The sequence below is a fragment of the Nothobranchius furzeri genome, chromosome 13, assembly GCF_043380555.1.
Source record: "Nothobranchius furzeri strain GRZ-AD chromosome 13, NfurGRZ-RIMD1, whole genome shotgun sequence".
Classification (NCBI taxonomy): Eukaryota; Metazoa; Chordata; class Actinopteri; order Cyprinodontiformes; family Nothobranchiidae; genus Nothobranchius; species Nothobranchius furzeri.
Genome location: NC_091753.1, coordinates 36,826,532 through 36,851,516, shown reverse-complemented (window position 1 = coordinate 36,851,516; position 24,985 = coordinate 36,826,532).

The window sequence follows — 24,985 nt, the reverse complement described above, 5'->3', positions numbered from 1 at the left end:
GGTTCATTTGGGCAGCCAGAGTTCGCTCCCACAGTCTCCTCACAACAGGTAGGATGCAACATGCCAATAGAGAAATCAGAATTAGTACTACTATTGCACTAATTCCTGCTTTTACCAAAATAGCTCCCCACTGACCCAATTTGAGGGCTAAGGAGTCTAAGGACCAGCTTTCCCTGCCTGCATTCTCCCTCAGCTCTATCTTTAAATCTTTCAATTTCCTCATTCCTTCAGTAAATGCACCATCAGGGGCCGTATTACTTGGAATGTAGGTGCAACATTCTTGCCCACTGGAGTTCAGAAACTTACAGAGCCCACCTTTCTCGGCCAGCAACCAGTCCAAAGCCTGGTCATGCTGCAAAGTCATCTTGACTGTGGCATGAAGTTGTTCACCCAAGAGGCCAAGGTTATTTACTGTGTAATTTAAGATTCTTTGCTGATTAAAATAAACATAGTTGATCCATTTCACATTCTTATTTATTGTTATCCAAGGAAGAATTGACTCTAAACCAGCTACTACCTCATCTCTTGCTTGAAATTCTATGGGAATTCCTGTTGGCAGTCCTATGGCGTTTAAATGCACTTTATGATCAAACACATCATACCTCTTTGTTCTACGTCTATTGGTAGTCTCCAACTGAAGTAATTCACTCACACCTTCATGTAAGATAGTCACTGGAACTTTCATACGTACTAGCGTACACAACCCAACCCAAAAACTTGGCAAAACATTCATTAAAACATCACCACCACACATCCAGTAGCTGTCGGCCACTGGAATGTCTTGCTCACCTATGAGATCCAGAGTGGGGATCGTCATCGATATGTTTTCACAGTCCTGACTAAGAGTTACAGGGTTTTCATACCAAACAGGGGTATCAATGAGAAGTGGCGTCATATTTGCATGCGGGAACCAGGATAATACCCAAGTGACGTTACAGTTGACAGATGTATTACCTACGTCCACTCCTCCATTGTCAGCGAAACCTCCACTTGCAAAACATTCATAATCAGCACTATAATCAATTTTGTAGTCCGTTGGAGGACCATTTTGGTCTGTTTGGATCGCAAATTCAGCACATTCCTCTAAGATGTTATATTCTGCATATTTTTTAACATATTTGTGCTTATCTCGTGTACCATGGAGCAATCTGCAGTGGAATCCGCACAATGGCAACTTAAGAATAGGTGGAATCTTTTTATTTATCTCTATTTCCTTTCTAGTCTTACAAGTGCGTCGTTGTGTAATGGCACATTCACTAGAAGTATATTTTTCTGGAACAACCTCAGGTAACATTCCGGGTGCTTGAGCGCACACTATGCAGTCATTAGGAGTCATTTCTCTCGTCGTATACAAAGCCCATTTATACCAACTATTTTGCATGGCGGCATCCCAAAGCCTATCCTCTATCGGCAATGGTCTGCCCGCTCTAGGGGAGATAGGTCCTGTGTTACTCCCGGGCCCAGGTCTAATCGGCCCAAATAGTGGCTTAGGCACAGCTTTGCGATTGGTCACTTCTTGTTCATTTTGGCCTTGCTGAGTAAGATTACAAACATGGTTACTACCAGAGGCTTCTGTGGGAAAATCAGATTTCACAGCTACATCTCCTGTGGGAGTTGTAGTACTAACAGGTGGCTTAGTAGTTACACTTCTTAACTTGCTAACTGGCGTTGTTTCAGGTCTTAAAATCAGTGGAGTCACTAGCTGTAAGTGAGAGGAAGAGCTCCAGTCGGACCTCCCCTCTTCAACAGGAGCTGTGGTAGTCAAAACATCAGGGATTACAGTAGTAGTAGTAGTAGCGCTAGTAGTTAAAACATTATTTGGAACTGTGGTCACACTGTCAGGGATTTTATTTATCTTAATTGTGGTCAAAACATTATTTGGAATCGTGGTTGTAACACCAGTTTTAACAACTGCTACGTCGAATGCAGGCAAGGATGCTGACCTATGTTGCATCCGGCCTGCTGGATTGTACTTAACTTGATCACGGTGTGCTGCCTCGTCGTTGACCAAGTCGTCTAGCGTATGCTCTTGTGATGGGTCGACGATCTGCTCCTCGGCCATCGTCTCCATCTTCACCTCCTCCAGCACCACCATCAGACCCCCTAGTGTCATCCAAAACAGAACTGTTATCAGGCTTAGCACGCCCTTCTTTTCCTCGGCCATCATGCCGGTTTGTTACGTCAGACACAATACTGCCCTGAGTTTTGTCTTTGACTTTCGTGCAGTGTGTCAGATGATGCCACGTCGATCCTCCTTCGACCTGGACTGCCGTTGGCGTTGCTCGAACCACTTTGTAGGGACCCTCTCGCCGCGGTTCGTGCCACTTCCTCCTGAAAACTTTGATGTACACCTGGTCTCCAGGAACTACTGGCCCGTCTGCGCCTGCGCTAGAGACGAGCTCCTTTCTCTTTTCCTGCAAATAGATGGCTTTATGGATGCTGGTTAGTTGCTTGATGTAGCTTTTGAATTCAAGCTCTAGCTGCTCCAGTGAAGGCCCCTTGTGGGGTCCTCTGAGCTGAGGAGCTGGCATTGGCCTGCCTGTTAGGACCTCATGAGGTGAAAGATGCGTGCTTCTGTTAGTTTGCATGCGATAGCTCATTAAGGCAAGCGGCAATGCATCAACCCAGTTAAGGTTAGTACAAGCACAGATTTTGCAGATTTTAGACTTCAACGTCAGATTCGCTCGCTCGACCATTCCTTGGCTCTGGGGGTGATAAACTGATCCTAATCGTTGCTTTATCCTTAGTTGTTGCAACACACCTTTAAGGACTTTTTCAACAAAAGCAGGACCATTGTCCGAGCTTATTTCCGACGGGATACCAAAGCGAGGAATCACTTCTCTGACTAGAAACTTTACCACTGTTTCTGAACCTAGATCTTTGGAGGGAACGGCTTCGATCCACCGACTGAATCTGTCAATGATCACCAACATGTACCGCTTCCCATGCACAGACTTAATCATGTCAACATAGTCAATGACCAAATGTTTGAAAGGACCTTCGGGCACTGGAATGTGTCCCGCTGGGACTGTGATGCCCTTTTTCACATTGTTCTCAGCACAAATGTCACACTGATCTATTACTTCCTCAACCATGGCTTTTAGGTAGGGTGACCAGTAACCTTGTTTGTTAAGTCTTTTCAGAACCTCTGTACGACCACAATGATCAGGACCGTGGCTCTCTGAGATTAGCATTGTCAGCAGGGAGACAGGTGCAACGATCAAGCCCTCATGAGACCTCCACAAGCCGCTTGAGTCCATTGTTGCACCTCTTTTTCTCCAACACTGCTGCTCGCTTTTCTCTGCCTTTTCCTGAATCAAAATGATGTCTTCTGGTGTTATTACAGGTTCTAATGATATTACAGGCGTCAAAATGGCTTCTTCACACCTGGAGGCAGATTTTGCCGCCTCATCTGCTGCATTGTTGCCTCTGATGACATCGCAGTTACCCTTGCGGTGTGCAGGGCATTTTACAATGGCCAGTTTCGATGGAAGCATCATTGCTGAGATCAGCTCGTTGATCTGCTTTCCATGAAGGATGGGTGTACCGTCCGTCTTCTTAAAACCTCTTTGTCTCCACACACTTCCAAACAGGTGACAAACACCATGGGCGTATGCAGAGTCAGTGTAAATAGTTGCTACCTGGCCACTTGCCAACTTGCAAGCTTCGGTCAGGGCTTTGAGTTCCGCTAGCTGTGCAGAACAGGGTTGGTTACACTTTTCAGCTTTTACTGTTTCAAATCTGTCATCTACTTTTTCCACAACAGCAAACGCTGCATGGTTTCCTAAGTAGTCTCTAAAACATGAACCATCAACAAAATAGGTGACATCAGATTGATCGAAAGGAGTAGATTCCAAATCAGGCCTTAGCTTAGTGTATCTAGATACCTCAGCTATGCAGCAATGTGGTTCTCCTTCGAACTCAAAGGGAACACTGTTAGCAGGGTTTGTCGTGGTACACCTCTTTATGACAACGTCCGGATATGTCAGTAGTGGCATATACTGCAGGCATCTTGCTTGGTTTAACACAAACTTCCCTCGGTTGATTAGTTCAGATATTTTGTGATGTGTGTAGATGGTGACAGGATATCCCATTGTTATCACTGAGGCTTTCTCATAAGCATAATGCAAAGCAGCCAATCCTTGATAACAAGGGGGCCATCCCTGTGCCACATTGTCAAGTTTTGCACTGTAGTACGCAATAGGTTGTTTCCGACGTCCACTGCATGTGTCCTGCATTAACACTGCAGAGGCATACATGTCATGTCTGTTTGCGACGTACAGCAAAAATGGTTTTGTGTAGTCAGGTGTTGCTAAACTTGGCGCAGTTTGCATGTCTTGTTTGATAGTTTCAAAAGCTATCTTAGCTTCATTTGTCCATTTTAGAGTCGATTTTAAAGACTCACTTCCAGCATCTTTAATCAGTGCCCTAAGTGGTGCGGTTTTTTCAGCATAGTTTTCAATCCACTCGGAGTTGAAACCAGTCATTCCCAGAAATGTCATCATTTGTCCAACAGTTTGTGGTTGTGGAGCTTTGCTCACACCTTCCATGTGTTCTGGTGAGATGGCGACAGTCCCATGGGAGATTACTCTCCCTAGGTACTCTACCTGTGGTTGGCAGTACTGAAGCTTTGTCAGGGAGGCTTTGTGTCCTCCCCGAGCTAACTTCTGTAGGACTTTAATGGAGTCACGATGGCAATCATCGATTGTTCGTGCGCAAATCAGTAGGTCATCAACATACTGAATCACAGTGCTGTTCACCTCGATGCCTTCGAGGCTCTGTTTCAAAATTTGATTGAAGATGTGTGGACTGTGTTTTAGCCCTTGTGGTAGCCTTCTGTACGTGAGCTGTCTTCCACGAAACGTGAATGCAAAAAGATATTGTGATTCTTTGGCCAATGGGATGCTAAAAAATGCTGAACACAGATCAATTACCGTGAAGTATTTAGCTTCTCCATCGATGTTACTCAGTAATGTGCTTGGATTTGGCACGTCTGCGTCAAAGTCAGTGATCACTTCATTTACAGCTCTTAAATCATGTACCAGTCTGTACTTGAGCTTGTCTGCTTTTAGCACTGGCAAAATTGGAGTGTTACATGTGCTATAGGTTTCTTTTAGTACTCCTGCTTGAATTAGACCTTCAATAGTTGCATTTATACCCTCTTCTGCTTCTGGCTTTAGTGGGTATTGGGGTCGATAAGGCAGTCTTGCATTTGGCTTCAATTCCACTTGAACTGGAGTTGCCGATGTTACCAGTCCAACATCCGTGTCATGTTTGGACCATAGCTGGTCTGGAACCTGTTTTAGCATGTCAGCTTTCAACTCGTTTTGAACTGTTTCTGATTCTGCTACACCCTGCATGTGTTTTTTGTTTGCGACTGTTACAACCTGTGGTTTTGACATCATGGTGGTACCGCAGAGAATTTTAATCATTTCTGCATTTTTTGTAGTGTAGATTAGCGGGTTATCTGTTTTCTGCCACTCTGTTTTAGTTGCTGTTAACATCATTGGTCCAAGATCTTTTGACTCAAAGCCTTTGTTTACCATTAAGGTAATGTGTGGTGCTGATTCTGGCACAGTGTGCCATTTTTCAATAAATGGGTTTTCTTCCACATTCACAGCTGCACCTTGCTGTCCTATCACGATGTATTGTGACACTAGCCTAAAGTGCAAGTCTTTTGTTTCTTTGTCCCATTTTTCTTCAAAGATTCTACTGCATGATGGATCATAAGTCATTGTGCAGTGATAGTCACTGAATGGTACAGTAGCTTCTGGAATTTGAGCTTCAATAAATTTCTCCCATTGTTGAAACATCTCGGAGACTGGCTTGTTAATGTCACCAAGCCAGTAGACCTTAGCGTGTTTTGTCTGAGCAGTCATTTGAAAGTTTATTCCAGAGCTATCTACATAAATTCCTTCTGGTGTGCACCAGATTTTTGTTTTTAGTTTACACAATGCATCTCTTCCTAGTAGATTAACTGGAGTTTGGTCTGAAATCAGAATTGGGATTACGATTTCACTGTCATCAACTGCTAGTCTTACTGGAGCTGTTAAGGGGTTTATTTGTTTTGCTCCCGAGAACCCTGTTGTCTTTACGCTTTTCTCAGACATGGGGAGATGAGTTGCATAATTTGATTTTATGCACGAGTAGGTTGCCCCAGTATCAACTAACATTGGGACCGATTTGCCTTCTATTTTAACATTGATCACTGGTTCTTTATCGGCGTTAGCTGTTAAAATTGGTAGTTGCTCCTCCCCCCCAGGGCCCTCCGGGCATCCCTAGAATCCTTGTTGTGCTGCCCATGGATTAACTGGACCTCCTCTTCCCCGGTTTGGTCGTGTTCCACGACCACGCCCAGACCATTCAGGGTTTGGAATTGGATTCGGACAGTCTCGATACAGGTGACCCATCTGGCCACACCCCCAACATGAACCTGGAAGTGGGGGTCGATTCTGCTGCACCCAGCCTTGTCGAGTTGGGTAGCGATTGGGGAAACGATTTGGAAATCGTCTCTGTGGTCCGGGCTGCTGTCTACCATACTGGTTTGGGTAGACATTGATAACCGGTTGAGATGGAGTTTGAGGCGGGGCCACAGCTGTCTGCAATGCTTGGACTTGGCTGTCACTTTTCACCACTGCTGCCTGAGTTTTTGCCTTGCTCTGGAGATCATTTATGTGCAGCTGCGTGAGTTTTCTTTGAGCACACTTTTCTTGCTCAATCATTTTGTTATTGTCTTTCCGATAGCGGTCCACGGCGTGGACTACATGGTCTCTGAACTGTGCATGTGGCATTGAGTCCAGTCCCACCACATCCTCCAGTTTGTCTCGCACAGGAGTCGGGAGAGTGGAAATCAGGGATGTTCGGAACAGAGAAGTCATTATTGGCGTCCCCTCAGGACCCTCCTCCGTCTCCAGCTTCCACCGTCTGAGCTGCCTGTCAACAAATGACGCAGGACTCTCAGTCTCTGAAAGTGGCTCACCTTTCAAGGCTTTGGGGTCAATCCTGTTGGGATATGCTGCTCTTAGTATGTTCCAGAGTGCATTTCTGTGTGTGTTAAACTCCGTGCCGTCAGCCATTGGGTCCAGCATCCATTGGACTCCATTGGATGCTAGCAATGTTCCCATAGCTGATGTCCCAACAACTCGAGCCAAAATAGCTTTGAGATCTCCAAGGGCAAGCATTAGCCCAGTTGTCTCCTGTTCGAAGGCCCGAATCCACTTTCCAGCGCCATCCTGTATCTCGGGCAGCCGCGAAACCAAACCAGTGAGGTCGAGGCTCTGCCAGGGAATATAATTAGCTCTTGTGCCCTTAATTAAAATTGGGTACTGACCATCATTAGTGTATCGAATAGGTGGTTTTAAGTCATGTCTGGGTCTCAGATCACGGCTTTCATTGCTAGGACCTGGTTTTTCCTTCTCTTGAGTCAGACCTGTATTTGGATCACCACGCTCTGGTGAATGAATGCCTGGTTTGTAAAAAGGCTTGAAATTTTTCTCCTTGCTTGTGCTAGTGGTGTTCTCACTAACCTCATCTGAATGTGTGCCTGTGATGTGATTTAAGGATTTCCGCAGGCCTTCAGATATGTCCTGTATAATTTGGTCAACATCGTTTAGCTCATCATGTACATCCTCATCCTTGTTCTCAAGGTCTATCCAGTATGAGTTAGCCTTCGGCTGCCTTTTCAAAAAATCCTTATGTTCTGCAAAACAATCAATCTCCCTTCGTCCTTCTTCACTTACCGCTCGACGTTCTGTACTGCAATATTTTGGATGCGTTCCACGAGGTGGAGTTGTTTGTTCGAATTCTCTTTCCTCACTTCCTTTTGCATGCTTTTCTTTGCCAGGTGCTTCATCTGATTGCTGTGATGTTGTTAATTTTAAAATTGCATTGTCAACATCTAAACCCTTAGGACCTTTGTCGAATGTGTCGCGCAAATCAAAATCTCCCGTAATTGTAACGGTTCCCAAGAGGGGATACAGGCCCTCTTCTGCTGGGGCCTTCACTTCCTTCTGGGGTTTGTCCAATTTGTCTTTCATTTTGAGAATGGCATGTTTAAAGTTCTGTCTGTAAACCTTTCCTTCATTCCTGAATAAGTCCAGGATCTGAATTTCTTTTTCTCTTTTCTGCTGTCTTTTCTTGGATCCATCTGCTTTATGATCCTGAATTCTCAATTCCAAATTATCACACGCCACTACGTCAAAAGTGCCTTCAGATGGCCACGGATTGCATAGTTTTCTCGTCCGTTTTGACCACTTCTCTGACATGTGCTTTATCTCTTTTGCTAAAGCCGGATTCTTCGCTGCCAAAATTCCTGCTGGCGTGACAGACATTTTGAAGTTTCAGTGACACTATTATTCCTTTGATTAGTTGACTAGTTTGTTTATTTATAATCTCCTGAAAATAACACAAGAATTGAAAGTTGAAACAGATACTGGTGACATATGATGCTGTGGTCTTGAGTAATCTGTTGTTGCTCTGTTTACACAAATGTTGAACAATTTATCTTCTTATTGTAAATGCCTTAAAATCAAATCTCTTCTGATGTAACACTAAAGTAAAGTTAGTTCAAAAAGCTTTATTTATTGTTGAAAGAAAACTTAATGCCTGATGTATTTATTTCTCCAGCAGTTAAGCTGCAAGATGAGTCTGACTCAAATCTTCTGTCCTGCTGGAGTCAGGCTTGTGTGACAGGCTAAAATAGCCGTATCCTTGGTCCGAGCTGTGTGTGAGCAATGTTCAGCCCACAGGGTAGGGTTTCTCTACGCCTACGGTTCACCAACCAATCCACACACAGAGGTGGAGTCAGAGGCGGGATCGCCTCTGTACTTCTGTGTCTGTGTGTGTTAGGAGATTAACGCACACACAGCTGGTGGGTGGAGCTTACACTTCTATTCTGATTCTCTGCCCAGTCTAAGCTGAGAGTCTGACCACTAAGGATGTCTGTACAGAGAAACGAACAAGTCCTGGTGACATCAACCGCACCCAGTCTTCAGAATTTAGCAACTCTCATACAGCTTTATAACATTACAACACAGGAAAAAGTCAACCACAATTGAGACCGAATCAGCAGAAGAAAAATCAGTTTCTCTCTAATTTATCCAAGCAATAGTTTAAACAAGATCAGAGTATTTGAACTTTCACGAGTAAAACAACCACACACAACAAAGCTTTCACACTTGCATAGAGATAAAAAACACACTTCAAAGCGATTTGACACTGGAACAACGTTTCATGCCAAACAGCAACACACATACACATTATTATTTTTACTCATAATCTATATTTCTCATATTTCACATAACCCAGCTGGTAAAAATAGTTATCATGCTTGTGCACTTCAGCATATATTTTTTATTTATATATATGTCACTCTAAAAACTTGTTATTATTATTTTAACTTCTGGTTTTCTGTTCAAAGGCTAATCAGAACAAGATCACAGACTTTGAAATTTGTATAACATTAAACATCAAAATGTAGCACTGCAGTGAATAATATTGATTTGTTTTACACCGTTTTTTAAAGCTTCTCCTAGTTTTTCCTCCTTTTTTCCTCCTAACCTCTGGCGCCTCACCCACAGCTGTTCTCACTCACACACACGCTTGTCTTCACAAACACACACACACACACTTGTCTCAGCGCACACACACACACACACACACAAAAAAACTCAATAGACAGTTTCCCCGAGCACCCGGGTCTGTCGTTTCCCTTGCAGCCTCTCCGCTGCTCCTATGAGTTCAACACATGCCTTTTGCCAACAACACATGAAATTTACCAATCCTCGAGGATTCAACCAAATTACTGGCAAGCTTATCTGTCACAACTTCAGCGCTTTTTCTCAGATCCCAATCTTATCCCGGCCTCACCGGGGCATATGGATCTCACTTGTCGACCTTTTACTTGTCCTTCCTGGACTCTTTTTTTTTTTTTATCAGCTGTCAAATTCTATTCCAATTCTCGCTGTCCCAGCTTTTAATTTGTCACTTTAAACTTTGTCCGTCATCAAAATGACTCAGCTGACTTCACACATGTGTGAATAATTTCACCGCTGCTCTGGACAAGCGCCTTCTCTTGTTGTTATTCTAAATTATGAGTAGGGCATGTTTTTTTTCTCCCAGACCATTTCTCAGTCCACGAAAATAACTCCAAAATTGAACAAAAGTTGTTCTTACCTATAAGGGCCCCGGAGTCAGGTTTCAGTGGATTGAGAAATGATCCGAAGAGCACACCTCCACTCCCCGCTTCGTGGTCACCAAATGTGGTTCTTTTTCCTTATCAAAAACAAGAGAGAGACAGTTTATCCAATCTCAGCGTGGGGCTTTATTTGTACAATTCAGCAATACATCACCAACACTTCATGGGGACAGCCTTCAGCCTCGAACTAAATGCCTCGGCTGGAAACCTGCTGCAAAAGCCCTTTCTCCTACACCACGCAGCATCGGTTATACTCTTCTGGCCCCCACCCTCATGATTTCGGGAAATGATGGGATGGCTGTTTTATTACCCAATATGGTCAAAGTAAGCCAATACTTACTGGAAGTTACATAAGCTGGACTGAACAACATGTTGTTGAGCACGTACGCAGCAGCTGGACAATCAAGATGTTAAAAGTGCACGTACACAGGATGCTGGGCTGATCAACATCTTGTCAAAATGCACGTACACAGAACACTGCTTTTTGGCTCCTACAGATCCCCCCCATGGGGGTGTCCACCCCCATAAACAAGCTGGCTACATAACAAATAACATAACACATAAATGAATGTTAACATAGACCAGTAAATGGGTGTTAAATGACAAAATGACTAATATACTGCAGCCTTCAGCCAAACTATATAGATATAAATGTAACGACGAAGTAACTGCAAAGTAAGTATCAGCTGCAAGACACAACATGGAATGTGACGTCTTTAACCACCCCAGCAATACATCAAAAATGCATGCGCACACTGTAAGAGGGCGAAAAACCTGTCCGCTGTTCTTAACAGGAAAATTCCCCCTTGACCTCCTGCCCCAACAGGACGATCACGTAACGCACAGAGTGAGCATACAAGTCTAGCCTAAGTATATGGCAGACATTAGGTAACATTGAATTAACAAAAGAACACACATAAGAGAAAATGAAGTGATGATACCTTTCAACAGAGAATAAAAAAAATCATGAGTACGATCGTGCATTAATTACCCTTAGCAACATTGCAACCAGTAACTGTACGTGAATATGCAATCAAAAATACAAACTCATATGAAATAAATGATTGACGTGGATACGAATGAACAACTAGGAGATGTTGATGTGACTAAACCTATAAAAAGTTAAACACAACAGTAAATGTAATGAATATACGAATATACTAGATGTAACAACACAACTGCTCAACCGAAATAGAGAACGGAGTCAGAGTCTCAGTTGCAGAGCTGGAAAAAAGAAACGGAGTGAAGAAAACACAAGAGTCAAGTTCAGTTTCATTGATGACTGCTGCAGGGGTCTTGTCGCTGGAAGAGGACTTCGAGGCCGATTCCTTAGTCGAGTGCATGTAACCACAACAACAACATCTCTGATGAGACGCAAAGCTTACTCCACCGCCATCTCATCAGCCGTCCCGTTCTTCAGGCACATTGGGTGTCGTGCTGAGTCCATTGCGGCCATTTCCATTTGCACGTATTGAGACGACGCAGCAAGGTTCATTTGGGCAGCCAGAGTTCGCTCCCACAGTCTCCTCACAACAGGTAGGATGCAACATGCCAATAGAGAAATCAGAATTAGTACTACTATTGCACTAATTCCTGCTTTTACCAAAATAGCTCCCCACTGACCCAATTTGAGGGCTAAGGAGTCTAAGGACCAGCTTTCCCTGCCTGCATTCTCCCTCAGCTCTATCTTTAAATCTTTCAATTTCCTCATTCCTTCAGTAAATGCACCATCAGGGGCCGTATTACTTGGAATGTAGGTGCAACATTCTTGCCCACTGGAGTTCAGAAACTTACAGAGCCCACCTTTCTCGGCCAGCAACCAGTCCAAAGCCTGGTCATGCTGCAAAGTCATCTTGACTGTGGCATGAAGTTGTTCACCCAAGAGGCCAAGGTTATTTACTGTGTAATTTAAGATTCTTTGCTGATTAAAATAAACATAGTTGATCCATTTCACATTCTTATTTATTGTTATCCAAGGAAGAATTGACTCTAAACCAGCTACTACCTCATCTCTTGCTTGAAATTCTATGGGAATTCCTGTTGGCAGTCCTATGGCGTTTAAATGCACTTTATGATCAAACACATCATACCTCTTTGTTCTACGTCTATTGGTAGTCTCCAACTGAAGTAATTCACTCACACCTTCATGTAAGATAGTCACTGGAACTTTCATACGTACTAGCGTACACAACCCAACCCAAAAACTTGGCAAAACATTCATTAAAACATCACCACCACACATCCAGTAGCTGTCGGCCACTGGAATGTCTTGCTCACCTATGAGATCCAGAGTGGGGATCGTCATCGATATGTTTTCACAGTCCTGACTAAGAGTTACAGGGTTTTCATACCAAACAGGGGTATCAATGAGAAGTGGCGTCATATTTGCATGCGGGAACCAGGATAATACCCAAGTGACGTTACAGTTGACAGATGTATTACCTACGTCCACTCCTCCATTGTCAGCGAAACCTCCACTTGCAAAACATTCATAATCAGCACTATAATCAATTTTGTAGTCCGTTGGAGGACCATTTTGGTCTGTTTGGATCGCAAATTCAGCACATTCCTCTAAGATGTTATATTCTGCATATTTTTTAACATATTTGTGCTTATCTCGTGTACCATGGAGCAATCTGCAGTGGAATCCGCACAATGGCAACTTAAGAATAGGTGGAATCTTTTTATTTATCTCTATTTCCTTTCTAGTCTTACAAGTGCGTCGTTGTGTAATGGCACATTCACTAGAAGTATATTTTTCTGGAACAACCTCAGGTAACATTCCGGGTGCTTGAGCGCACACTATGCAGTCATTAGGAGTCATTTCTCTCGTCGTATACAAAGCCCATTTATACCAACTATTTTGCATGGCGGCATCCCAAAGCCTATCCTCTATCGGCAATGGTCTGCCCGCTCTAGGGGAGATAGGTCCTGTGTTACTCCCGGGCCCAGGTCTAATCGGCCCAAATAGTGGCTTAGGCACAGCTTTGCGATTGGTCACTTCTTGTTCATTTTGGCCTTGCTGAGTAAGATTACAAACATGGTTACTACCAGAGGCTTCTGTGGGAAAATCAGATTTCACAGCTACATCTCCTGTGGGAGTTGTAGTACTAACAGGTGGCTTAGTAGTTACACTTCTTAACTTGCTAACTGGCGTTGTTTCAGGTCTTAAAATCAGTGGAGTCACTAGCTGTAAGTGAGAGGAAGAGCTCCAGTCGGACCTCCCCTCTTCAACAGGAGCTGTGGTAGTCAAAACATCAGGGATTACAGTAGTAGTAGTAGTAGCGCTAGTAGTTAAAACATTATTTGGAACTGTGGTCACACTGTCAGGGATTTTATTTATCTTAATTGTGGTCAAAACATTATTTGGAATCGTGGTTGTAACACCAGTTTTAACAACTGCTACGTCGAATGCAGGCAAGGATGCTGACCTATGTTGCATCCGGCCTGCTGGATTGTACTTAACTTGATCACGGTGTGCTGCCTCGTCGTTGACCAAGTCGTCTAGCGTATGCTCTTGTGATGGGTCGACGATCTGCTCCTCGGCCATCGTCTCCATCTTCACCTCCTCCAGCACCACCATCAGACCCCCTAGTGTCATCCAAAACAGAACTGTTATCAGGCTTAGCACGCCCTTCTTTTCCTCGGCCATCATGCCGGTTTGTTACGTCAGACACAATACTGCCCTGAGTTTTGTCTTTGACTTTCGTGCAGTGTGTCAGATGATGCCACGTCGATCCTCCTTCGACCTGGACTGCCGTTGGCGTTGCTCGAACCACTTTGTAGGGACCCTCTCGCCGCGGTTCGTGCCACTTCCTCCTGAAAACTTTGATGTACACCTGGTCTCCAGGAACTACTGGCCCGTCTGCGCCTGCGCTAGAGACGAGCTCCTTTCTCTTTTCCTGCAAATAGATGGCTTTATGGATGCTGGTTAGTTGCTTGATGTAGCTTTTGAATTCAAGCTCTAGCTGCTCCAGTGAAGGCCCCTTGTGGGGTCCTCTGAGCTGAGGAGCTGGCATTGGCCTGCCTGTTAGGACCTCATGAGGTGAAAGATGCGTGCTTCTGTTAGTTTGCATGCGATAGCTCATTAAGGCAAGCGGCAATGCATCAACCCAGTTAAGGTTAGTACAAGCACAGATTTTGCAGATTTTAGACTTCAACGTCAGATTCGCTCGCTCGACCATTCCTTGGCTCTGGGGGTGATAAACTGATCCTAATCGTTGCTTTATCCTTAGTTGTTGCAACACACCTTTAAGGACTTTTTCAACAAAAGCAGGACCATTGTCCGAGCTTATTTCCGACGGGATACCAAAGCGAGGAATCACTTCTCTGACTAGAAACTTTACCACTGTTTCTGAACCTAGATCTTTGGAGGGAACGGCTTCGATCCACCGACTGAATCTGTCAATGATCACCAACATGTACCGCTTCCCATGCACAGACTTAATCATGTCAACATAGTCAATGACCAAATGTTTGAAAGGACCTTCGGGCACTGGAATGTGTCCCGCTGGGACTGTGATGCCCTTTTTCACATTGTTCTCAGCACAAATGTCACACTGATCTATTACTTCCTCAACCATGGCTTTTAGGTAGGGTGACCAGTAACCTTGTTTGTTAAGTCTTTTCAGAACCTCTGTACGACCACAATGATCAGGACCGTGGCTCTCTGAGATTAGCATTGTCAGCAGGGAGACAGGTGCAACGATCAAGCCCTCATGAGACCTCCACAAGCCGCTTGAGTCCATTGTTGCACCTCTTTTTCTCCAACACTGCTGCTCGCTTTTCTCTGCCTTTTCCTGAATCAAAATGATGTCTTCTGGTGTTATTACAGGTTCTAATGATATTACAGGCGTCAAAATGGCTTCTTCACACCTGGAGGCAGATTTTGCCGCCTCATCTGCTGCATTGTTGCCTCTGATGACATCGCAGTTACCCTTGCGGTGTGCAGGGCATTTTACAATGGCCAGTTTCGATGGAAGCATCATTGCTGAGATCAGCTCGTTGATCTGCTTTCCATGAAGGATGGGTGTACCGTCCGTCTTCTTAAAACCTCTTTGTCTCCACACACTTCCAAACAGGTGACAAACACCATGGGCGTATGCAGAGTCAGTGTAAATAGTTGCTACCTGGCCACTTGCCAACTTGCAAGCTTCGGTCAGGGCTTTGAGTTCCGCTAGCTGTGCAGAACAGGGTTGGTTACACTTTTCAGCTTTTACTGTTTCAAATCTGTCATCTACTTTTTCCACAACAGCAAACGCTGCATGGTTTCCTAAGTAGTCTCTAAAACATGAACCATCAACAAAATAGGTGACATCAGATTGATCGAAAGGAGTAGATTCCAAATCAGGCCTTAGCTTAGTGTATCTAGATACCTCAGCTATGCAGCAATGTGGTTCTCCTTCGAACTCAAAGGGAACACTGTTAGCAGGGTTTGTCGTGGTACACCTCTTTATGACAACGTCCGGATATGTCAGTAGTGGCATATACTGCAGGCATCTTGCTTGGTTTAACACAAACTTCCCTCGGTTGATTAGTTCAGATATTTTGTGATGTGTGTAGATGGTGACAGGATATCCCATTGTTATCACTGAGGCTTTCTCATAAGCATAATGCAAAGCAGCCAATCCTTGATAACAAGGGGGCCATCCCTGTGCCACATTGTCAAGTTTTGCACTGTAGTACGCAATAGGTTGTTTCCGACGTCCACTGCATGTGTCCTGCATTAACACTGCAGAGGCATACATGTCATGTCTGTTTGCGACGTACAGCAAAAATGGTTTTGTGTAGTCAGGTGTTGCTAAACTTGGCGCAGTTTGCATGTCTTGTTTGATAGTTTCAAAAGCTATCTTAGCTTCATTTGTCCATTTTAGAGTCGATTTTAAAGACTCACTTCCAGCATCTTTAATCAGTGCCCTAAGTGGTGCGGTTTTTTCAGCATAGTTTTCAATCCACTCGGAGTTGAAACCAGTCATTCCCAGAAATGTCATCATTTGTCCAACAGTTTGTGGTTGTGGAGCTTTGCTCACACCTTCCACGTGTTCTGGTGAGATGGCGACAGTCCCATGGGAGATTACTCTCCCTAGGTACTCTACCTGTGGTTGGCAGTACTGAAGCTTTGTCAGGGAGGCTTTGTGTCCTCCCCGAGCTAACTTCTGTAGGACTTTAATGGAGTCACGATGGCAATCATCGATTGTTCGTGCGCAAATCAGTAGGTCATCAACATACTGAATCACAGTGCTGTTCACCTCGATGCCTTCGAGGCTCTGTTTCAAAATTTGATTGAAGATGTGTGGACTGTGTTTTAGCCCTTGTGGTAGCCTTCTGTACGTGAGCTGTCTTCCACGAAACGTGAATGCAAAAAGATATTGTGATTCTTTGGCCAATGGGATGCTAAAAAATGCTGAACACAGATCAATTACCGTGAAGTATTTAGCTTCTCCATCGATGTTACTCAGTAATGTGCTTGGATTTGGCACGTCTGCGTCAAAGTCAGTGATCACTTCATTTACAGCTCTTAAATCATGTACCAGTCTGTACTTGAGCTTGTCTGCTTTTAGCACTGGCAAAATTGGAGTGTTACATGTGCTATAGGTTTCTTTTAGTACTCCTGCTTGAATTAGACCTTCAATAGTTGCATTTATACCCTCTTCTGCTTCTGGCTTTAGTGGGTATTGGGGTCGATAAGGCAGTCTTGCATTTGGCTTCAATTCCACTTGAACTGGAGTTGCCGATGTTACCAGTCCAACATCCGTGTCATGTTTGGACCATAGCTGGTCTGGAACCTGTTTTAGCATGTCAGCTTTCAACTCGTTTTGAACTGTTTCTGATTCTGCTACACCCTGCATGTGTTTTTTGTTTGCGACTGTTACAACCTGTGGTTTTGACATCATGGTGGTACCGCAGAGAATTTTAATCATTTCTGCATTTTTTGTAGTGTAGATTAGCGGGTTATCTGTTTTCTGCCACTCTGTTTTAGTTGCTGTTAACATCATTGGTCCAAGATCTTTTGACTCAAAGCCTTTGTTTACCATTAAGGTAATGTGTGGTGCTGATTCTGGCACAGTGTGCCATTTTTCAATAAATGGGTTTTCTTCCACATTCACAGCTGCACCTTGCTGTCCTATCACGATGTATTGTGACACTAGCCTAAAGTGCAAGTCTTTTGTTTCTTTGTCCCATTTTTCTTCAAAGATTCTACTGCATGATGGATCATAAGTCATTGTGCAGTGATAGTCACTGAATGGTACAGTAGCTTCTGGAATTTGAGCTTCAATAAATTTCTCCCATTGTTGAAACATCTCGGAGACTGGCTTGTTAATGTCACCAAGCCAGTAGACCTTAGCGTGTTTTGTCTGAGCAGTCATTTGAAAGTTTATTCCAGAGCTATCTACATAAATTCCTTCTGGTGTGCACCAGATTTTTGTTTTTAGTTTACACAATGCATCTCTTCCTAGTAGATTAACTGGAGTTTGGTCTGAAATCAGAATTGGGATTACGATTTCACTGTCATCAACTGCTAGTCTTACTGGAGCTGTTAAGGGGTTTATTTGTTTTGCTCCCGAGAACCCTGTTGTCTTTACGCTTTTCTCAGACATGGGGAGATGAGTTGCATAATTTGATTTTATGCACGAGTAGGTTGCCCCAGTATCAACTAACATTGGGACCGATTTGCCTTCTATTTTAACATTGATCACTGGTTCTTTATCGGCGTTAGCTGTTAAAATTGGTAGTTGCTCCTCCCCCCCAGGGCCCTCCGGGCATCCCTAGAATCCTTGTTGTGCTGCCCATGGATTAACTGGACCTCCTCTTCCCCGGTTTGGTCGTGTTCCACGACCACGCCCAGACCATTCAGGGTTTGGAATTGGATTCGGACAGTCTCGATACAGGTGACCCATCTGGCCACACCCCCAACATGAACCTGGAAGTGGGGGTCGATTCTGCTGCACCCAGCCTTGTCGAGTTGGGTAGCGATTGGGGAAACGATTTGGAAATCGTCTCTGTGGTCCGGGCTGCTGTCTACCATACTGGTTTGGGTAGACATTGATAACCGGTTGAGATGGAGTTTGAGGCGGGGCCACAGCTGTCTGCAATGCTTGGACTTGGCTGTCACTTTTCACCACTGCTGCCTGAGTTTTTGCCTTGCTCTGGAGATCATTTATGTGCAGCTGCGTGAGTTTTCTTTGAGCACACTTTTCTTGCTCAATCATTTTGTTATTGTCTTTCCGATAGCGGTCCACGGCGTGGACTACATGGTCTCTGAACTGTGCATGTGGCATTGAGTCCAGTCCCACCACATCCTCCAGTTTGTCTCGCACAGGAGTCGGGAGAGTGGAAATCAGGGATGTTCGGAACAGAGAAGTCATTATTGGCGTCCCCTCAGGACCCTCCTCCGTCTCCAGCTTCCACCGTCTGAGCTGCCTGTCAACAAATGACGCAGGACTCTCAGTCTCTGAAAGTGGCTCACCTTTCAAGGCTTTGGGGTCAATCCTGTTGGGATATGCTGCTCTTAGTATGTTCCAGAGTGCATTTCTGTGTGTGTTAAACTCCGTGCCGTCAGCCATTGGGTCCAGCATCCATTGGACTCCATTGGATGCTAGCAATGTTCCCATAGCTGATGTCCCAACAACTCGAGCCAAAATAGCTTTGAGATCTCCAAGGGCAAGCATTAGCCCAGTTGTCTCCTGTTCGAAGGCCCGAATCCACTTTCCAGCGCCATCCTGTATCTCGGGCAGCCGCGAAACCAAACCAGTGAGGTCGAGGCTCTGCCAGGGAATATAATTAGCTCTTGTGCCCTTAATTAAAATTGGGTACTGACCATCATTAGTGTATCGAATAGGTGGTTTTAAGTCATGTCTGGGTCTCAGCTCACGGCTTTCACTGCTAGGACCTGGTTTTTCCTTCTCCTGAGTCAGACCTGTATTTGGGTCACCACGCTCTGGTGAGTGAATGCCTGGTTTGTAAAAAGGCTTGAAATTTTTCTCCTTGCTTGTGCTAGTGGTGTTCTCACTAACCTCATCTGAATGTGTGCCTGTGATGTGATTTAAGGATTTCCGCAGGCCTTCAGATATGTCCTGTATAATTTGGTCAACATCGTTTAGCTCATCATGTACATCCTCATCCTTGTTCTCAAGGTCAATCCAGTATGAGTTAGCCTTCGGTTGCCTTTTCAAAAAATCCTTATGTTCTGCAAAACAATCAATCTCCCTTCGTCCTTCTTCCCTTACCGCTCGACGTTCTGTACTGCAATATTTTGGATGCGTTCCACGAGGTGGAGTTGTTTGTTCGAATTCTCTTTCCTCACTTCCTTTTGCATGCTTTTCTTTGCCAGGTGCTTCATCTGATTGCTGTGATGTTGTTAATTTTAAAATTGCATTGTCGACATCTAAACCCTTAGGACCTTTGTCGAATGTGTCGCGCAAATCAAAATCTCCCGTAATTGTAACGGTTCCCAAGAGGGGATACAGGCCCTCTTCTGCTGGGGCCTTCACTTCCTTCTGGGGTTTGTCCAATTTGTCTTTCATTTTGAGAATGGCATGTTTAAAGTTCTGTCTGTAAATCTTTCCTTCATTCCTGAATAAGTCCAGGATCTGAATTTCTTTTTCTCTTTTCTGCTGTCTTTTCTTGGATCCATCTGCTTTATGATCCTGAATTCTCAATTCCAAATTATCACACGCCACTACGTCAAAAGTGCCTTCAGATGGCCACGGATTGCATAGTTTTCTCGTCCGTTTTGACCACTTCTCTGACATGTGCTTTATCTCTTTTGCTAAAGCCGGATTCTTCGCTGCCAAAATTCCTGCTGGCGTGACAGACATTTTGAAGTTTCAGTGACACTATTATTCCTTTGATTAGTTGACTAGTTTGTTTATTTATAGTCTCCTGAAAATAACACAAGAATTGAAAGTTGAAACAGATACTGGTGACATATGATGCTGTGGTCTTGAGTAATCTGTTGTTGCTCTGTTTACACAAATGTTGAACAATTTATCTTCTTATTGTAAATGCCTTAAAATCAAATCTCTTCTGATGTAACACTAAAGTAAAGTTAGTTCAAAAAGCTTTATTTATTGTTGAAAGAAAACTTAATGCCTGATGTATTTATTTCTCCAGCAGTTAAGCTGCAAGATGAGTTTGACTCAAATCTTCTGTCCTGCAGAGGCAGGCTGGTGTGACAGGCTAAAATAGCCGTATCCTTGGTCCGAGCTGTGTGTGAGCAATGTTCAGCCCACAGGGTAGGGTTTCTCTACGCCTACGGCTCACCAACCAATCCACACACAGAGGTGGAGTCAGAGGCGGGATCGCCTCTGTACTTCTGTGTCTGTGTGTGTGAGGAGATTAACGCACACACAGCTGGTGGGTGGAGCTTACACTTCTATTCTGATTCTCTGCCCAGTCTAAGCTGAGAGTCTGACCACTAAGGATGTCTGTACAGAGAAACGAACAAGTCCTGGTGACATCAACCGCACCCAGTCTTCAGAATTTAGCAACTCTCATACAGCTTTATAACATTACAACACAGGAAAAAGTCAACCACAATTGAGACCGAATCAGCAGAAGAAAAATCAGTTTCTCTCTAATTTATCCAAGCAATAGTTTAAACAAGATCAGAGTATTTGAACTTTCACGAGTAAAACAACCACACACAACAAAGCTTTCACACTTGCATAGAGATAAAAAACACACTTCAAAGCGATTTGACACTGGAACAACGTTTCATGCCAAACAGCAACACACATACACATTATTATTTTTACTCATAATCTATATTTCTCATATTTCACATAACCCAGCTGGTAAAAATAGTTATCATGCTTGTGCACTTCAGCATATATTTTTTATTTATATATATGTCACTCTAAAAACTTGTTATTATTATTTTAACTTCTGGTTTTCTGTTCAAAGGCTAATCAGAACAAGATCACAGACTTTGAAATTTGTATAACATTAAACATCAAAATGTAGCACTGCAGTGAATAATATTGATTTGTTTTACACCGTTTTTTAAAGCTTCTCCTAGTTTTTCCTCCTTTTTTCCTCCTAACCTCTGGCGCCTCACCCACAGCTGTTCTCACTCACACACACGCTTGTCTTCACAAACACACACACACACACTTGTCTCAGCGCACACACACACACACACACACAAAAAAACTCAATAGACAGTTTCCCCGAGCACCCGGGTCTGTCGTTTCCCTTGCAGCCTCTCCGCTGCTCCTATGAGTTCAACACATGCCTTTTGCCAACAACACATGAAATTTACCAATCCTCGAGGATTCAACCAAATTACTGGCAAGCTTATCTGTCACAACTTCAGCGCTTTTTCTCAGATCCCAATCTTATCCCGGCCTCACCGGGGCATATGGATCTCACTTGTCGACCTTTTACTTGTCCTTCCTGGACTCTTTTTTTTTTTTATCAGCTGTCAAATTCTATTCCAATTCTCGCTGTCCCAGCTTTTAATTTGTCACTTTAAACTTTGTCCGTCATCAAAATGACTCAGCTGACTTCACACATGTGTGAATAATTTCACCGCTGCTCTGGACAAGCGCCTTCTCTTGTTGTTATTCTAAATTATGAGTAGGGCATGTTTTTTTTCTCCCAGACCATTTCTCAGTCCACGAAAATAACTCCAAAATTGAACAAAAGTTGTTCTTACCTATAAGGGCCCCGGAGTCAGGTTTCAGTGGATTGAGAAATGATCCGAAGAGCACACCTCCACTCCCCGCTTCGTGGTCACCAAATGTGGTTCTTTTTCCTTATCAAAAACAAGAGAGAGACAGTTTATCCAATCTCAGCGTGGGGCTTTATTTGTACAATTCAGCAATACATCACCAACACTTCATGGGGACAGCCTTCAGCCTCGAACTAAATGCCTCGGCTGGAAACCTGCTGCAAAAGCCCTTTCTCCTACACCACGCAGCATCGGTTATACTCTTCTGGCCCCCACCCTCATGATTTCGGGAAATGATGGGATGGCTGTTTTATTACCCAATATGGTCAAAGTAAGCCAATACTTACTGGAAGTTACATAAGCTGGACTGAACAACATGTTGTTGAGCACGTACGCAGCAGCTGGACAATCAAGATGTTAAAAGTGCACGTACACAGGATGCTGGGCTGATCAACATCTTGTCAAAATGCACGTACACAGAACACTGCTTTTTGGCTCCTACAGCACCACTTCCGCATTCCTGCCAGGCCGCGTTGCAGCGCGGTTTCTCCGTCCAAGTTTTTTAAGGTCCGTTTATCCTCATTCCTCAGTGGTTTCTCCTCCTGTTCCCTCAATAAGTGTTTTTTATAAACACCGTGGATCTAACCCTGCTAATTTACGTCCAACTCCAGCTGTTTCTGTAGTTTCTGATTCCTCCACCTCACTCAGTATGGCTCTATTAAATTCCCGCTCTGTTAACAATAAGACCTTCCTGCTCAATGATCTAATTCTCTCTAAAAACCTGGATTTTCTGTTTCTGACTGAAGTTTGGCAGCAAACATCTGATTATTCTGGTCTGATTGAACTCTGCCCGAGTGATTATTCATTTCTTAGCCAGCCTCGGGGTTCTGGTCGTGGTGGAGGCCTAGCTGTTGTTTTCAGAGACCATCTTCCATGTAGCTCTACAACCTCTGGTCACTTTGCTTCCTTTAAACTGCAGCTGATTAAAGTCGGGCATAAGGACCCGTTCTACTGTGCTGTGGTCTATCGTCCACCTGGTCCAAACAGTTCTTTCCTTCAGGAGTTTAGTGACTTTCTATCCTCCACTGTGAAGCTGTCCAGACTGGTGATTGTTGGTGGTTTTAACATCCACGTTGATGATCCCTCCAATCTCTTTGCCATCAATTTCTCCAGCTTCATGGACACCTTCGGCTTTACCCAGCATGTTTCTGGCCCCACACACACCAGGGGGCACACTCTAGACCTTGTTTTTACCCTGAGTCTAAATGCTGACAGTGTTTGTCCTGAGGATGTTTATATTTCAGATCACCATTGCATTTCCTTTAACTTGTCAGTTTCTGCGTCCCCACCTCCTGCTTGCCATATGTTTAGTTCTCGTTTTCTTAATGAGAGCACAGCTAGCAATTTGTCTGCTGCTTTTTATCCACCCTGTTCTTCTGATAACAACCCAGATTCCTTAACTTCTCAGTTTAACGAGCATTGCCTCTACATTCTGGACAACATCTGTCCTGTCAGAACCAGATCAGTTCCTGCAGTGAACCCTACTCCCTGGTTTAATGACAGGCTTCGCGACCTGAAGCGCCAATGCAGAAAAATTGAGTGCTTGTGGAAGAAAACCCATCTCCACATTCATCTGCTGCACCTAAAGGATCTTCTGACATCCTTTAACTCTGCAGTCAGAGACGCCAGGGTTTCCTATTTCTCCAACCTGGTGTCCCAGAGCAAAGGGAACCCCAAGGTGCTGTTTAACACCATCAGCAGCATCGTCTTGCCTGCCTCTCCTACAGCCTCCATCCACTCTGTTGCAGCCTGTGAGAACTTTCTGTCTTTCTTTGTGGACAAAGTCAATAAGGTTAGATCTAGCATATCTCCTTCAGCCTTATCGCTGCCTCTCCCGATTCCAACCAGGCCCATCCTCCTAGATAGCTTTGCTCTGGTTTCTTTGCCTGAGTTAACCAAACTAGTTAACTCTATGAAGACCTCTGCATGCCCCCTCGACATCTTATCGTCATCTTTGTTTAAAAATGCTTTTCTGTCCATCGGTCCCAGCGTGCTCTCTATAATTAATGCTTCTCTGATTTCTGGTCAGGTCCCTGCTTACTTTAAGAACGCTGTAATTCACCCGCTTCTTAAAAATCCGAGTCTCGACCCCTCTCTCCATAGCAGCTTCAGACCCATCTCTAAACTTCCATTCATCTCCAAGATCTTGGAAAAGGTTGTGGCTAAACAACTCACAGCTGCTCTTGATGAACATAACATCTATGACAGCTTCCAGTCAGGTTTTCGTAGAGCTCATTCTACTGAAACAGCTCTTCTTAGGGTCTCTAATGACCTTCTGACTCACAGTGATGCAGGGGACTGTTCTGTTCTGGTCCTGCTGGACCTGACTGCAGCCTATGACACTGTTGACCATCACCTGCTACTGGAGAGGCTGAGAGACTGGGTAGGTCTATCAGGATCTGCTCTAGAGTGGTTCTCCTCTTATCTCTCTGAGCGCTCCTTTTCTGTGGCTTTCTCCAAGTTTAAGTCCTCCACCACCTCTCTTACCCATGGTGTCCCTCAAGGTTCTGTGCTGGGACCTCTACTCTTCCTCCTCTATCTTTTTCCTCTTCAGCACATCATGAGCTCCTTCAAAGGAATCTCCTACCATCTTTATGCAGATTACATCCAACTGTACATCTCCTTTAAGCCCCATGAGATGTCTAAGCTGCAGCTGTTACACACCTGCTTAGACTCTGTCAAAACCTGGATGGCTGGGAGCTTTCTACAGCTGAATGAAGATAAGACTGAGATCCTCATCTGTGCCCCAGACAAGCTGGTTCCCAAAGTCAGAGACTCTCTTGGTCAGCTTGCTTCCCACACCAAACCTTCCGTCAGGAATCTTGGCGTGACCTTAGACCCAGCTCTCACCTTGGATTCTCATGTCAGTTCTCTTGTTCGCTCTTCCATCTTGCATCTCAGGAACATTGCTAAGCTGAGTCCCATTCTGTCTCGCTCTGAACTTGAGACAGTTCTCCACGCCTTCATCTCCTCACGCTTAGACTACTGTAACTCTCTTTTCACGTGTCTAAGCAGAACCTCCCTGAACCGTCTACAGGTGGTTCAGAATGCCTGTG